Here is a 13,315-nt window from a genome sequence, read left to right as displayed (position 1 = left end):
ATCAGTGCCAATGACCTTATCCCTTACCACCACTTCTGTACCTCCTACCAGATTGTCTATGGCTCTTGAGGCTAGTTTGACCAACTGCTTATAAAGACAAGGTTGTGGGTTTGATTTCTTTATGACTCAGTTAATTTTATTCTATTTGAACTCTTAACACTGAACATCTATCTGAAAAATGTGCATCCGTAGTTACTGGTTTATCTACCCCCTGAATGAAAGTGGAGACATGAATTATGACAAATCAGTCCCCACACCAAAAAAACAATAAAAAATACAAGTATTATTTTTCTGCAGGAACATTATCATTATCATCATCACAGTGTAAATATTTCATACCCTCTGAAAAGTGAAACATCTATCTCTATCATAACCTTCACAGACTAAATACTGTATCTGGAATTTTTCCATTGTTGCCTTTCTTGTCAAAATGTACTTAAAAAAATTATAACCTTAACTGTCTAAAAAAAAAAACCTGAATAACATAAAAGGAGTAAGATATTATGCAAAGTCCTTGGGAATTAACAAAAAATAATCAAATGAATTAACAAACAAGTAATAAAATGCTTTTGTTCAGTATCCCCTTATAGGTGTATCCTGAAGTTCTATTACTTTTGCACTCACTCCCTTTTTCCCCTCCCTCTTTTTTTCCTTTCTTCCCTCTTTCCTTATTTCCTTTCCTTCCTTTATTTCTAGTCAATATATATAATTCTCATTCTTTGTATTCTACTTTGTATTACATATAAATCCATCAAGGATGTGTTTGAAATTAAAATAAAGATAAAAAACCATAACCAATATTATTTGGTGTTTTCCCATGTTCTACCTAAAGGCCAGGCTATGCACATGACTCTTAAAAGGGTCTCTTCCTTTGCACACACAGTTTTGGTGCTTGGAGTAACTGGGTAATTTCAAACATTTTTATCTTCAAGCGTTCATTAAAATGGTAATTTTCCACTTACGAACACAAATATGTAAATCTGGACTGGCCAAACCCCTTGCCCCCCCAAACATGGCATTTATTATATGCTTATAATTTCTGCTTAATCTTGGTTGCCAAGTATCAATGAAGAGCAAGTATGGTAAAGATGCAGGGTTCAGTACAGTGTAGCCAGGTGTACAGTAAACAATTTGTTTAAAAAAGCCAATTTCCTCTTTCCAATGAATATATAGTGTCAAGGTAATTACCACACACTGTAATAAAATGAAAATGGGAAAACAAGCCTAACTGGAGTAGAAAACATGAGAAGCTGTGTTTAAAGCTTCAGAAAATAAAAAGAGATGTGTTAAATACCAGAAATACTGGTTTCAGGGGAACAGAAATGCTTAGCCTTAAGTTCAAAGCTCTGCTTCCTCTCCATGACATTTTATATGGTTCTCACATAAAAAGCAAAGAAAACTGATCTAACAAAGTCTTTCTTTTCCCAGAACAGCACACGGGAAGCCGGAGAGGCTTTTTAGTGATCTCTCAGCAAAAATACATTTTTCTTTGGAAGGTTAGGAGATAGACACAGTAAAACCCAAGATCCCAAAGAGAAACACATTGTTCTTCACATTTTACATAGCTGCCAAGCAAGTCATGAAGAGCACTAGCCAAATAGGGAATAGATAGGCTTATCTGGAAAGAATGCTTGTGTGCAGATACCAGCAAGAGCAGAAAACAGAGTAGAAGAAAACAACAACATAATCAAGACTTGAATCTAAACTCAGAAAAACTGAAAGGTAGATTTCCCACGCCCCTTTCCTCTTAACAGATTTTCCTTTCTTCCTCTCTGAGTCATTTACAGAGCCCCATTTAAGATAAACTTCTTAGGAAACCGTATGTGGAAAGTAAGTCTTTCTCAAGTCTACCACCTTGTGGTGTTTCTTTGTACTACAACGCAGTTCCCAGGTACCTGATCCCTCTTCCTAGATGGAGAGTAAAGAAAAATTAGTTGAATGTTATACTTTAATGATGCGGTAAGATGATGTTCCTTTGTTGCTCATCAAAGAATCACTTATACCAGATGTGAGCATGCATATGTTGAGATAGTTAAAATATACATGTGGCCACAAGGTGGAAACAAAGCATTAGGAGACTGAAAATTGATGGTGTCTGAACATTCACATGAATTCCTATGGCTGTCACTGTGTTCTATCTTATAGCAGTAAGATGAAGTTTTGTGACATTAGGCCATTGACTTGAATATTATGAAAGTAAAACTCCTTAGGGTTAGAATCTTAGAGTTGCAGAATCTCTATCTAGTTTAATCTGTTACCTCTAGCAGGATTTTCAACATCCCTGATAGTGATTTTCCAGTCTCTCCTTAAATATCTCCACTGACAGGGAACTCACTATTTTATATGGCTGTCCATTTCATTCCCTAATGACTTGAATTATTTAGAAGCTTTTCCTTATATTAGACCAAAATCTGCCAACCTGTAACTTGGACTTAGTATTCCTATTTCTTCCTTTTTGGGCCAAACAGATCAATTGTAATCTTTCTTTCATATAAGAGACCTTCAGATAGGCCTTCTTTTCATACAAAAATCTCTTATGCTCTTGAAAACCACTGTTATTTTCACCTAAGTTTTTTCTTTTCCCAAGTAAACCTCCCCACTTACTTGAAGCAACACAGAATTAGAATGTCAAAATAACCATTTCCACCATATTGAACTTAAATCCACTCAAAAATAAAGATGGACCCCAAGCTGTTTAATGAGCCAAAGCAAATGAGCATTTATTAAGCTTCTATTATTTTGTTGTGTTGGGGATACAAAAAATAATAATGGTCACTACCCTCAAGAAGTTTATATTGTATTAGGCAAAACAACATAGATAAATATATGTAGAATATAACATCCCTTGCTCCACAGAGTCTTTTCTCATCTCCTCCCCCAATCTTACCCCATCTTGAAGTGGTGGGGAGCTTGGGACTAAGGAATGAGAAAAGAAATGATAAAACACAGCTGTACAACTGAGGGAACCAGGGGTAGAGAGAGGGACACCAAGGTAACAGTGATGGAATCAGTCTGCTCACTCTTTTCTATAAGGGGATAGTCAAAGACAGAGAAGGTCAGAGGTCAGGGCCAGTGGCCAGACAGATGAGACCAGAGGAAGCTCAAATCCTTATCCATCTCAGGGCATACCAGTTCCTAAATTCCATGCCAGAGCCTAAGATCTCAAGGTCAGAGTTACTGCATCTCTATCTGATGATCAGCATGAGATAAATGTTTAACTTCCTGTGTAAACTATTACTTTACACTCCTTCTGCCCTTGCAAAGGAAGACTCAAACTGTATGTAAGGAAATGGCAAGTTCAAATCAATCTTATGTCTCAGAGAAAACTTTAGGGTCTAGAAGAACACTAGGTATGGAATCACTTGGCAGATGTTTATTACTTATTATTCCTTTGTTATTTCATACTATTTACTTACTCATTAATGTGCTAAGGGGAAAAAACAACCATAAGTTGTATCCAAGCAAATTTGTTTGCTTCTGGGGAGTGCCAATTCCATTATGCCAGAGTAATGTGACTAGGGTTCATAGAAACAAAGTGAATCTAAGAAGGACATGAGATTTGCCATTGGATAGAGGCTCTAGGGCTGGTTTCTTATTGGGTAAATTGACAAATTCCCACAATACTTGACAATAAGTTGTTATTGCCCAGCAGATGCAGGCAGAACTAAGGTCATTTAGTCTCTAATAACAATAGAGAGTACGGAAACTTACTCAGCACTTCTGCCCAGTGGCATATAAAGAAGCCAACAAAGTGAACACAGAATTCCCCAGGACCCAGATCTCCTTTGCTGAATCTGGTGGACATCTATCAATGCCATCTTGTGGCTAAAAATGTTAACAGTAAGTAGAAACAATAAAATTGAAATATAAATATATATTACATATATTTTAAATCAGTTTTTCTAGTTCTGTAGCTAATAGATTCTTTTGTCATCTTTCCATTTTGTTGATATTTTCTGTTGTTCACATCACCATAGTATCCCATGTGTCCTCCCTCCCTTCCCTGAGAGTCATCTCATATGACAAATTGCTTTTTCAGAGAGGAAATGAAAGGGTGCCACTAAAGGATATTCACATGGGAAGAGGGAAATGTGTGTGTATGTATGTGTATGGTAAAAGACAGGGACCTCATAATGTATTTCATATGGGAGGAATTTACACATTAAGAGATCACCTCTAAGATGGATTGCATATTACAGTACTATACCCTACTCCAGGAGAGGGGCCTTAAAGCTAAGGGTGGCCAGTACCCATTCTGGAAAAGGGACAAAAAACCAGAGACAGAATAAACTAGTTTTTAGAAGTGGTGAATGATGCCCTTCCAGAATAATTTCTACTACATAACATTCCCATTTGACATTGCTTCCTTCATAAACTGATATTTCTAGTGGTCAGGCATAGAAACCAAAAGAAGAGGCATGGAGTATGAGCTGTTAATGCAGAAACAGAGAAATGGGATTAAGGAAGGGAGTTCAAAGTTAGCCTTCCAGACACCTTGTCCTCATTAGGGACACAAAGAGAATAAAGAAGAAATAAATAATGGCCATAGGCTATGAATCGGAAAATAGAATGCAATAATAGACTATAAGGAAAGATAAATAAGGAGGACAAAGCAAAAGTAAACCTTTTGGTAAAGGTGACCCCCAAAAAATGTTACATTGAGAGGCTGGGAGCAGATGAGAAAATTTTTTAACTAAACATTTAAAATGCTAGGCAAGGAAAGAGAAGGGTCAAAAGAAAGGAAGAAATAGATAAATGAATTCTGAATGGTAATATTGAATGAAATACATATTCCTCAGAAACTCTTGGCACCTTTATAAAAATGGATCATGCATGTGCCAGAGAAATGATAAATTAATGTAAAAAGCAGAATTACTAAATGCATCTTTTACAAATCATAATGCAATAAAAATAGTATTTGGTACAGGGAACACAAAAGATACAGACATATAATTACCTCCTGAATAATGAGTAGGTTTTAGAGAACAAATCATAAAAATTATCATAATTATGCAAAAGAAGATTATAATGATAAGACAACATACCAAAATTTCTGGGATGCAACTAAAGTAGTCCTCAGAAGGAAAACTTAAATCTTTGAAAACATAATAAAAAAGAGGGAGTTAAGAAACTGAGTCTACAATTTAAAAAAACTTAATGTAGGCTATACCACCTCAATCCCAGGGAAAGTGGACTAAAACTTTAAAAAGCTGCTACACTAAGGTTGTGAGCCTATTGATGGGGCAACTGCCCTATAGTGATAGGGAAGGGAAGAGTTGGGAGAGGGCAATGAGTTCTGTTTTGGACACATTGATTTTAGGATGCCTATGGGACATAAAATGTCCAACACATAACTGGTGACAAATGACTATAATTCAGAAAAGAAATGAGGGCTGGATATATAGATCTGGGAATTATCTTCATATAAATGATAAAGTGATGAGAGTTAAACCAAGTGAGTCAGAATAGAGTGGGAAAAAAAGGGGAACCAGGACAGATCCTTGGGTGGGGGACACATAATTAGTGGGTGTCACAAGAACAAAGAATCACTCTAATTATACATTATTCCCCTTCCTGAACTCTACAGAACAAATCTATCTTCTTTTGTTTCTCACACGTAGCACTCCATCTCCTCTCAATGCTTTGTCATTGACCATCTTTCATGCTTAGAATGCACTCCCTCCTCACCTCTACAACAAAAATTACTTAACTTCCAGACTCAACTGAAGTGTCACCTTCTATATGAAGCCTTTCCTAATTCCACCTACTGCTAGTGCTCTTAAGCACCTTGTATTTGGTGTGTGTGTGTGTGTGTACGTGTTGTCTCCCCCAATAAAATGTAAGCTCTTTAAGAATACCAAAGCTTTCCATTTTGTCTTTGTGCCACCAGTTCCCAATATAGTGCCTGACACATAGCAGGCCCTTAATAAATGCTTGTTGATTGTTTAATTCTGGAAAGCAATGAGGAATTTATACTATAATGAGTGACTAAGATGTCCAACTCCTTTGCCTTAGACATCTCACTGCTAGGTATATATACCACTGAGTTCAAAGACAGAACAAAAGGTCCCATATTCACCAAGATATTCATAGTAGTACTTTTTGTGGTAGCAATGAACTGGAAACTGAATGGATGCACATCAATAAATTGTTGTGCATGAATGCAATGGACTTATCATACTATAAGAAATAATGACTAGGTAGAATTCAGAGAAACATGGGAAGACTTAGAGAAGTGATAAGCAGAACTAGACAAAAGTAGTATGCTCATGAATTATAACAATGTAAATGTAAAGGACAAGAAAATAAATAGAATGTTTTGTAACTGTAATGACCAAGCTTCACCTCAAAAAATTATTGAGATGATAAACTTGTTCTCTCCATTGTAGGGAAATATAGGTGTGAAACATTACATAAATTTCCTGACTTGGTTTATTGATTGACTGGTTTTGCCAAACTGCTTTTTTCCCCTATTTCAAAATCTGTTACAAGAGATGACTCACTAAATAGGAAAAGAAGGATGGCATATATTCAGAAATTAATGTTCTATAAAAACAAAAGGCATCTAAAAACAGAAACCCTTCAGGATACATCATCAAAGTGCATCATTAGAAGTGGTCAGGGAAACCCAGCTCAGCTTCTTGCCTCCTTGTGGGGTGTGTTCAAACGTGAACAATTGGGAAGTGGGGGGAGGAGTCCCCCTGATTCCCATGATTATACTTGCATGTGGTAAATATGGGTGACAGGGAGCAGAAGTTGTCTCACACAGAAACTCCACTTGGCAATGGGGTATTGCTTTCCCAGCTTGTTCTGTGGAAGTTGGCTATCCCTGAACAATTAGCAATCCTAATTTCACAAGGAAATCTAATGAAGGAGCTGCAGGAAAGAAAATTGTATTTGGAATGAGTGAATAAAAGAGTATTTATTTCTTTATGTACAAGATACTATGTTAAACTGGAGATAAAAATACAAAAGCAAGGCAAGCCCTGTGCTCATGGATCTCAGGATCTAATGCTGGAGACAATAAATATAGAAGATTTCAACTACCTGGTGGATGGAATGGACTGATGATACTTAGAGGGCAGTGGCAGGGCAGATAATAATACTTGATATGTAGATGGCAAGTAATTCAGGGTGGTTAGAGTGTAGGGAGGAGACAAGGATTTTATATAAATATATCTTCTTTAATGTCATTTAGGGAAAAAAAAAGGTATCTGGTTGTTGGGAAATTTTTTCCCCTTTGGGCAGAAATGTTTCAAATGCCTCTATTATTCGATGTCTATATTTTTATTGACAACTAGACTCAAATTTGCAGAGTATGTCATTTTGGATTGCTTTTTTAGCTCTTTTGCTTTTCAGAATATATTATTATAGTCCCTTCTATGATTTCTGGTGAATGCAATATAGATTGTGTAATTTGAATTTCTTTTTCTTTATAAATGAATGTGTAGAAATGGGATGGATAATGAGTTTACTAATCACCTTGATTTCCTTGAGTTTCCTTATTATGTAGGAGAATCTGAAATAACATGGAAATCAAAATCAGCCAGTCAGGAGCTGAAATGAGTGTTGCTCGAATTTGACATACCAGTAATTCTTTGCAGTGTCCACTGGGCAAACCTGGAATGCCTCCGCTGTGCCAACAACCACAGGGCCAGCTCAAACTGGTTCATATCAACCCCAAAAGGACAGAACTTGCAATATCCTGGTTCCAGGTGCTCTGTATTTCTCCTCTTCCCTGCCTCCCTTTGTTATAAAACCACACAAACCACTCTCTACCCCCCCAATCTTTATTTACATTTTTTGCCATTATTTTTATTTCTGTATTTGTTGACTTTTTCATTTTTTCTCAAAATTTTATTTTAGACTCAAATGCCAGAACACCAGTGTAAAATAGAGAAAGGAAACAAACAAAAAAATCATAAACAGGGGTGAGTAGGCACAGTGTATAGAGCACCAGCCCTGGAGTAAGGAGGACCTGAGTTCAAATCTGACCTCAGACACTTAACACTTACTATTGATAAGACTTACTTGGGCAAGTCACTTAATCCCAATTGCTCTGCCTTCCCCCCTCCAAAAAAGCAGTGGGGGGTAAGGGGGGGAAGCATATTGAGTGCATAGCAGAACATAAGAGGATTCAAAATATGCAACAATAAATTTTCATTTCAGGAAAGCCTATATGATAAATAATACTTGTGTTAAGAATTGTTCATCTTTTCTTTGCTTCCTTGTGAGTTTTCTTTTGTTCTCTGCTGTGTACTTTTAAATTTTGTCCCCCCAACCCCCACCCCTGAAGGCCACAATAAAGTTTAGATATGTTTCTCTAATAGCTATAAATATATACCTACCCTCCCATACTCCCCCTCTTTATTTATTTTTTTTTAAAGCAATCAGGGTTAAGTAACTTACTCAAGGTTACACGGCCAGTTATTTCTGGGTGTGGTGCTGAGTGTCTGAGCCCGGGATTTGATCTCCAGGTCATCCCGACACTGGAGCTGGTGCTCTTACTCGCTGAGCCACCTGGCCGGCCCCCTCTTTATTTTTTTTAAATTTATTTGTGATTGTATTTTCCCCAGTTGTATGTAAAAAAATTTTTTTTAACATTAGTTTTTTAAAATTTAGAGTTTCAAATGCTCTCCTTTCTCCATCCCCCTCCCCTCTCCTAGCCACTGAGAAGGCAAGTGATTCTATATAGGTTATACATGTGTAGTCATATAAATCATTACATGGACCAAAATTTTTAAAACCCTCAAGAAAAATAAAGTAAAAATGTATGTTTCAATCTGTATTCAGACACCATCAGTTCTTTCTTTGGGGATGGATAGCATTTTTCCTTATAAGTCCTTGAGAGTTGTCTTGGATCATTACATTGCTGAGAATAGCTAAGTCATTGATGTTACTTTGTACACAGTACATTTCACTTAGCCTCAACTCATGTAAATCTTTCCAGGTTTTTCTGACAGCATCCTGCTCACCATTCCTTATAGCACAATAGTATTCCATCATAATCACATACCACAATTTGTTCAGCCATTTCCCAATTGATGGGCATCCTCTAAATGTCCAATTCTTTGCCACCACAAAAAGAGCTGCTATAAATATTTTTGTACATACATGTCTTTTTCCTTTTTGTGTATATCTCTTGTTGGAATACAGACCTAGCAGTGGTATTGCTGGGTGAAAGGGTATGCATGGTTTTATAGCCTTTTGGGCATAGTTCCAAATTGCTTTTAAGAATGGTTGAATCAATTCACAACAATGCATTAATTTCTCATTTTTCCTATATCCCCTCCAACATTTGTCATTTTCCTTTTCTGTCCTATTAGCCAATCTAATAGATATGAAGTAGTATCTCAGAATTGCTTTAATTTGCATTTCTCCAATCAATAGTGAACTAGAACATTTTTAATATGGCTATAGATAGCTTTAATTACTTCATTTCAAAACGGTTTATATCTTTTGATGATTTATCAATTGGGGAATGGCTCTTACTTTTATAAATTTGACTCAGTTATCTATATGCTTGAGAAATGGGTCTTTATCAGAGAGAATTGCTTCAAATTTTGTTCACAATTACTATTGATAACTGTATTTCTCTCCATCCTATTCCCTCCCCCATTTATTCTATTCTCTCCCTCTTTTCATCCCCTCCCTCCTCAAAACATCCCCCCTCTGACTACTGCCTCCCCCAATCTGCCTTCCCTTCTATCACTATCCTTTCTCTTATCCCCTTCTCCTCTTACTTTCCTGTAGGGTGAGATAGATTTCTACACAACTGTGTGTGTGTCTATTATTCCCTCTTTGAATCAATTCTTATGAGAGTATGGCTCATTCATTTCCCCTCATATTGTTCCCTCCACTGTAAAAGCTTTTTCTTCCTCTTTTGTGTGAGATAATTTACTCCATTCTACCTCACCCTTTCCCTTTCTCCCGGTATATTCCTCTATCACCATTTAATTTCTTTTAGATATCATTCCTTCATATTCAACTCACACCTGTGCCCTCTATGTACATATATATCCATCTCTCTCTCTCTCTCTCTCTCTCTCTCTATATATATATATATATATATATATATATATGTATATACTCCTTCTAACTTTCCTAACAAGAAGTTCCTATGAGTTATAAGTATCATCTTCCCATGTAGGAATGCCAACAATTTCACCTTATTAAGTCCCTTATGATTTTTCTTTTCTATTGTTTCCCTTTTTATGCTTCTCTTGAATCTTGCATTTGAAAGTCAAATTTTCTATTCAGCTCTGGTCTTTTCATCAAGAATGCTTGAAAGTCCTCTATTTCATTGAAGGTTGATTTTTTTCCCCCTGAAGGAGTATACTCAGTTTTGCTGGGTAGGTGATTCTTGGTTGTAATCCTAACTCCTTTGCCCTCCAGAATATCATATTCCAAGCCCTTTAATGTAGAAGCTGCTAAATCTTGTTATTCTGATTGTGGCTCCACAATGCTTGAATTGTTTCTTTCTATCTTCTTGCAATAATTTTTCCTCGACCTGGGAGCTCTGAAATTTGGCTATAATATTCCTTTTTTATCTCTTTAAGGAGGTGATAAATTGGGTTCTTTCGATTTCTATTTTGCCCTCTGGTTCAAGAATATCAAGGTATTTTTCCTTGACAATTTCTTGAAAGATGATATGTAGGCTCTTTTTTTTTTTTAATATGGGTTTCAGGTAGTCCAATAATTTTTTAAATTATCTCTCCTGAATCTATTTTCCAGGTCAGTTGTTTTTTCTTTTTTTTTTTTTCCTGTGGCAACTTCAATATTTATTTATTTATAAAATTTTAAAGAAACAATTTACATTTTAAATTTTCTCCTTCCTTCCAGGCCTTGCCCCTGCATTGCGAAAGCAAGCAATATGACATCAATTATGCATGTGAAACCAAGCAAAATTTATTTCTATGTTAACATGGTTGAAAGAAAAATAAAGGAAGTGAAAAAATTATACTTTAATCTGCATTTAGAGTTCATTTGTTCTTTCTGGAGGTAGGTAGTATTTTTCATCATGAATCCTTCAGAATTGTCTTGGATCATTGGAACAGAGTTGCTGAGTCTTTCATGATTGATCATTGTTATGATATTATTGTTACTATATACAATGTTCTTCTGGTTCTGCTCACTTCACTTTGTTTCATTTCATGTAAGTCTTCCCAGGTTTTTCTAAAATCATCCTGTTCATCATTTCTTTTTTTTTTGTTCTAATTTTTTTTCATTTTTCAAATACTTTATTAACTTCTGATTTACATCATTCATTTCCGCCAGATTTTGAGTTGCAAATTTTCTCCCTGTTTCTCCCCTACCACATCAAAATAGCAGTCCCACAGGATATCCCCTCCTCCAATCTGCTTTCTCCCATAGCACTTTTGACTTGTCCAGTAGGGCATGGTGGATCTCTATGCCCCAGTGCCTGTATATCTTATTTCCCAATTACATGTAAAATAGTATTAATAATAGTGTATACATATATATGTATGTATGTATATATGTGTATATATACACACACAATCATATATATATATATATATATATATACACACATTTGATTTTAAAACTTTGAATTCCAGATTCATTCCCTTCCTCCCTTGTCACCCACCCTTATTGGGAAGATAAGCAGTTCAGTATAGGTTGTACATGTGCAGCTAATGCAAAACATTAACATAGTAGATATGTTGTAAAAGACTGACTATATTTCCCTCCTTCCTATTGCACCTCCCACTTGTTCTATTCCCTACTTTGATCCTGTCCCTTTTCAAAAGTGGGTGCTTCCAACTTCCCTCCCTGCCCCCAGACTGCCCTCCCTTCCATCATCCCCCTTCTCATCCCCTTTCCCCCTACTCTCCTGTAGGGTGAGATACCCTCTTTAGTGTGTATTTCATTCCCTCCCCAAGCCAAATTCAATGAGAGTAAGTTTGACCCATTCCCTTTTGCCTTCCTATTCTTCCCCTCCATTGTAACCATTTTCCCTTGCCTCATCTATATGAGATGGTTTACACCATTCTGTCTCTCCCCATCTCCTCTCATTATATTCCTGTCTCACCTCTTAATTTCACCTTTTAAGTATCATCCCTGCCTATTAAATTGGTCCTGTGCCTTCTACCTATGTATACCTATAAACATATATACACATTCACATATGTATTCATACACCTGTATACCCTCCGATATAGACATATTTATATATACATATATTTCTATTCTCTTCAACTATTTTCATACTGAGAAAAGTTTCATCAGTTACAATGTTCATTTTTTCATGTAGGAATGTTAATAATTCAACTTTGATAAGTTCCTTATGATTTATTTTCCCTGTTTACCTTCTCATGCTTCTCTTGCTTCTTGTATCTGAATGTCAAATTTTCTATTCAACTCTGGTTTTTTCAGCAAGAATGCTTGAAAATCCTCTATTCCACTGAATGACCATATTTTCCCCTGAAACATGATACTCAGTTTTGTTGGGTAGGTGATTCTTGGTTTTAATCCCAGCTCCTTTGCCCTCCAGAATATCATATTCCAAGCCCTTAGATCCCTCAGTGTAGAAGCTGCCAAATCCTGGGTTATCCTGATTGTGTTTCCACAATATTCAAATTTTTTCTTCCTGGATGCTTGTAATATTCTCTCCTTGATCTTGGAAGTTTGGAACCTGGCTATAATATTCCTAGGATTTTTCTTTTTGGAATCTTTTTCAGGAGGTGATCGGTGGATTCTTTCAACCTCTATTTTGCCCTCTGGTTCTAAAACATCAGGGCAGTTTTCTTTGAGGATTTCTTGGAGGATGATTTCTAGGTTCTTTCTTTGATCATGGTTTTCAGGTAGTCCAATACTTTTAAAATTATCTCTCCTCGATCTATTTTCTGGGTCAGTGGTTTTTCCAATGAGATATTTCAAATTGTCTTCTATTCTTTCATTTGTTTGGATCTGTTTAAGAGCATCTTGATTTCTCATAAAGTCATTAGCTTCCATTTGCTCCAATCTAATTCTGAAGGAATGATTCTCCTCAGTGAGCTTTTGAGATTCTTTTTCCATCTGGCAAATTCGTCTTTTTAAGGCATCTCATTGCCTTTTTGAGCCTCTTTTGCCATTTGAGTTAGTCTGTTTTTTAAGGTGTTGCATTCCTCAGTCAGGCTGTTGACTCTCATTTCATAATTTTCTTGCATCATTCTCATTTCTCTAACCAATTTTTCCTCCACTTCTCTTATCTGCTTCTTAAGGTCCTCTATGGCCTGCAACCAGCTCCTATTTTCCTTTGAAGCTTTTGGTGCAGGAGTTCTGACTTCACTGTCTTCCTCCTGTTCCATGCTTT

This window comes from Petaurus breviceps, unplaced genomic scaffold (assembly GCF_028583685.1).
Source record: "Petaurus breviceps papuanus isolate PSGF00001 unplaced genomic scaffold, PetGlider_PUasm1.0 90696, whole genome shotgun sequence".
NCBI classification, from domain to species: domain Eukaryota; kingdom Metazoa; phylum Chordata; class Mammalia; order Diprotodontia; family Petauridae; genus Petaurus; species Petaurus breviceps.
This window is presented reverse-complemented; position numbering follows the sequence as displayed.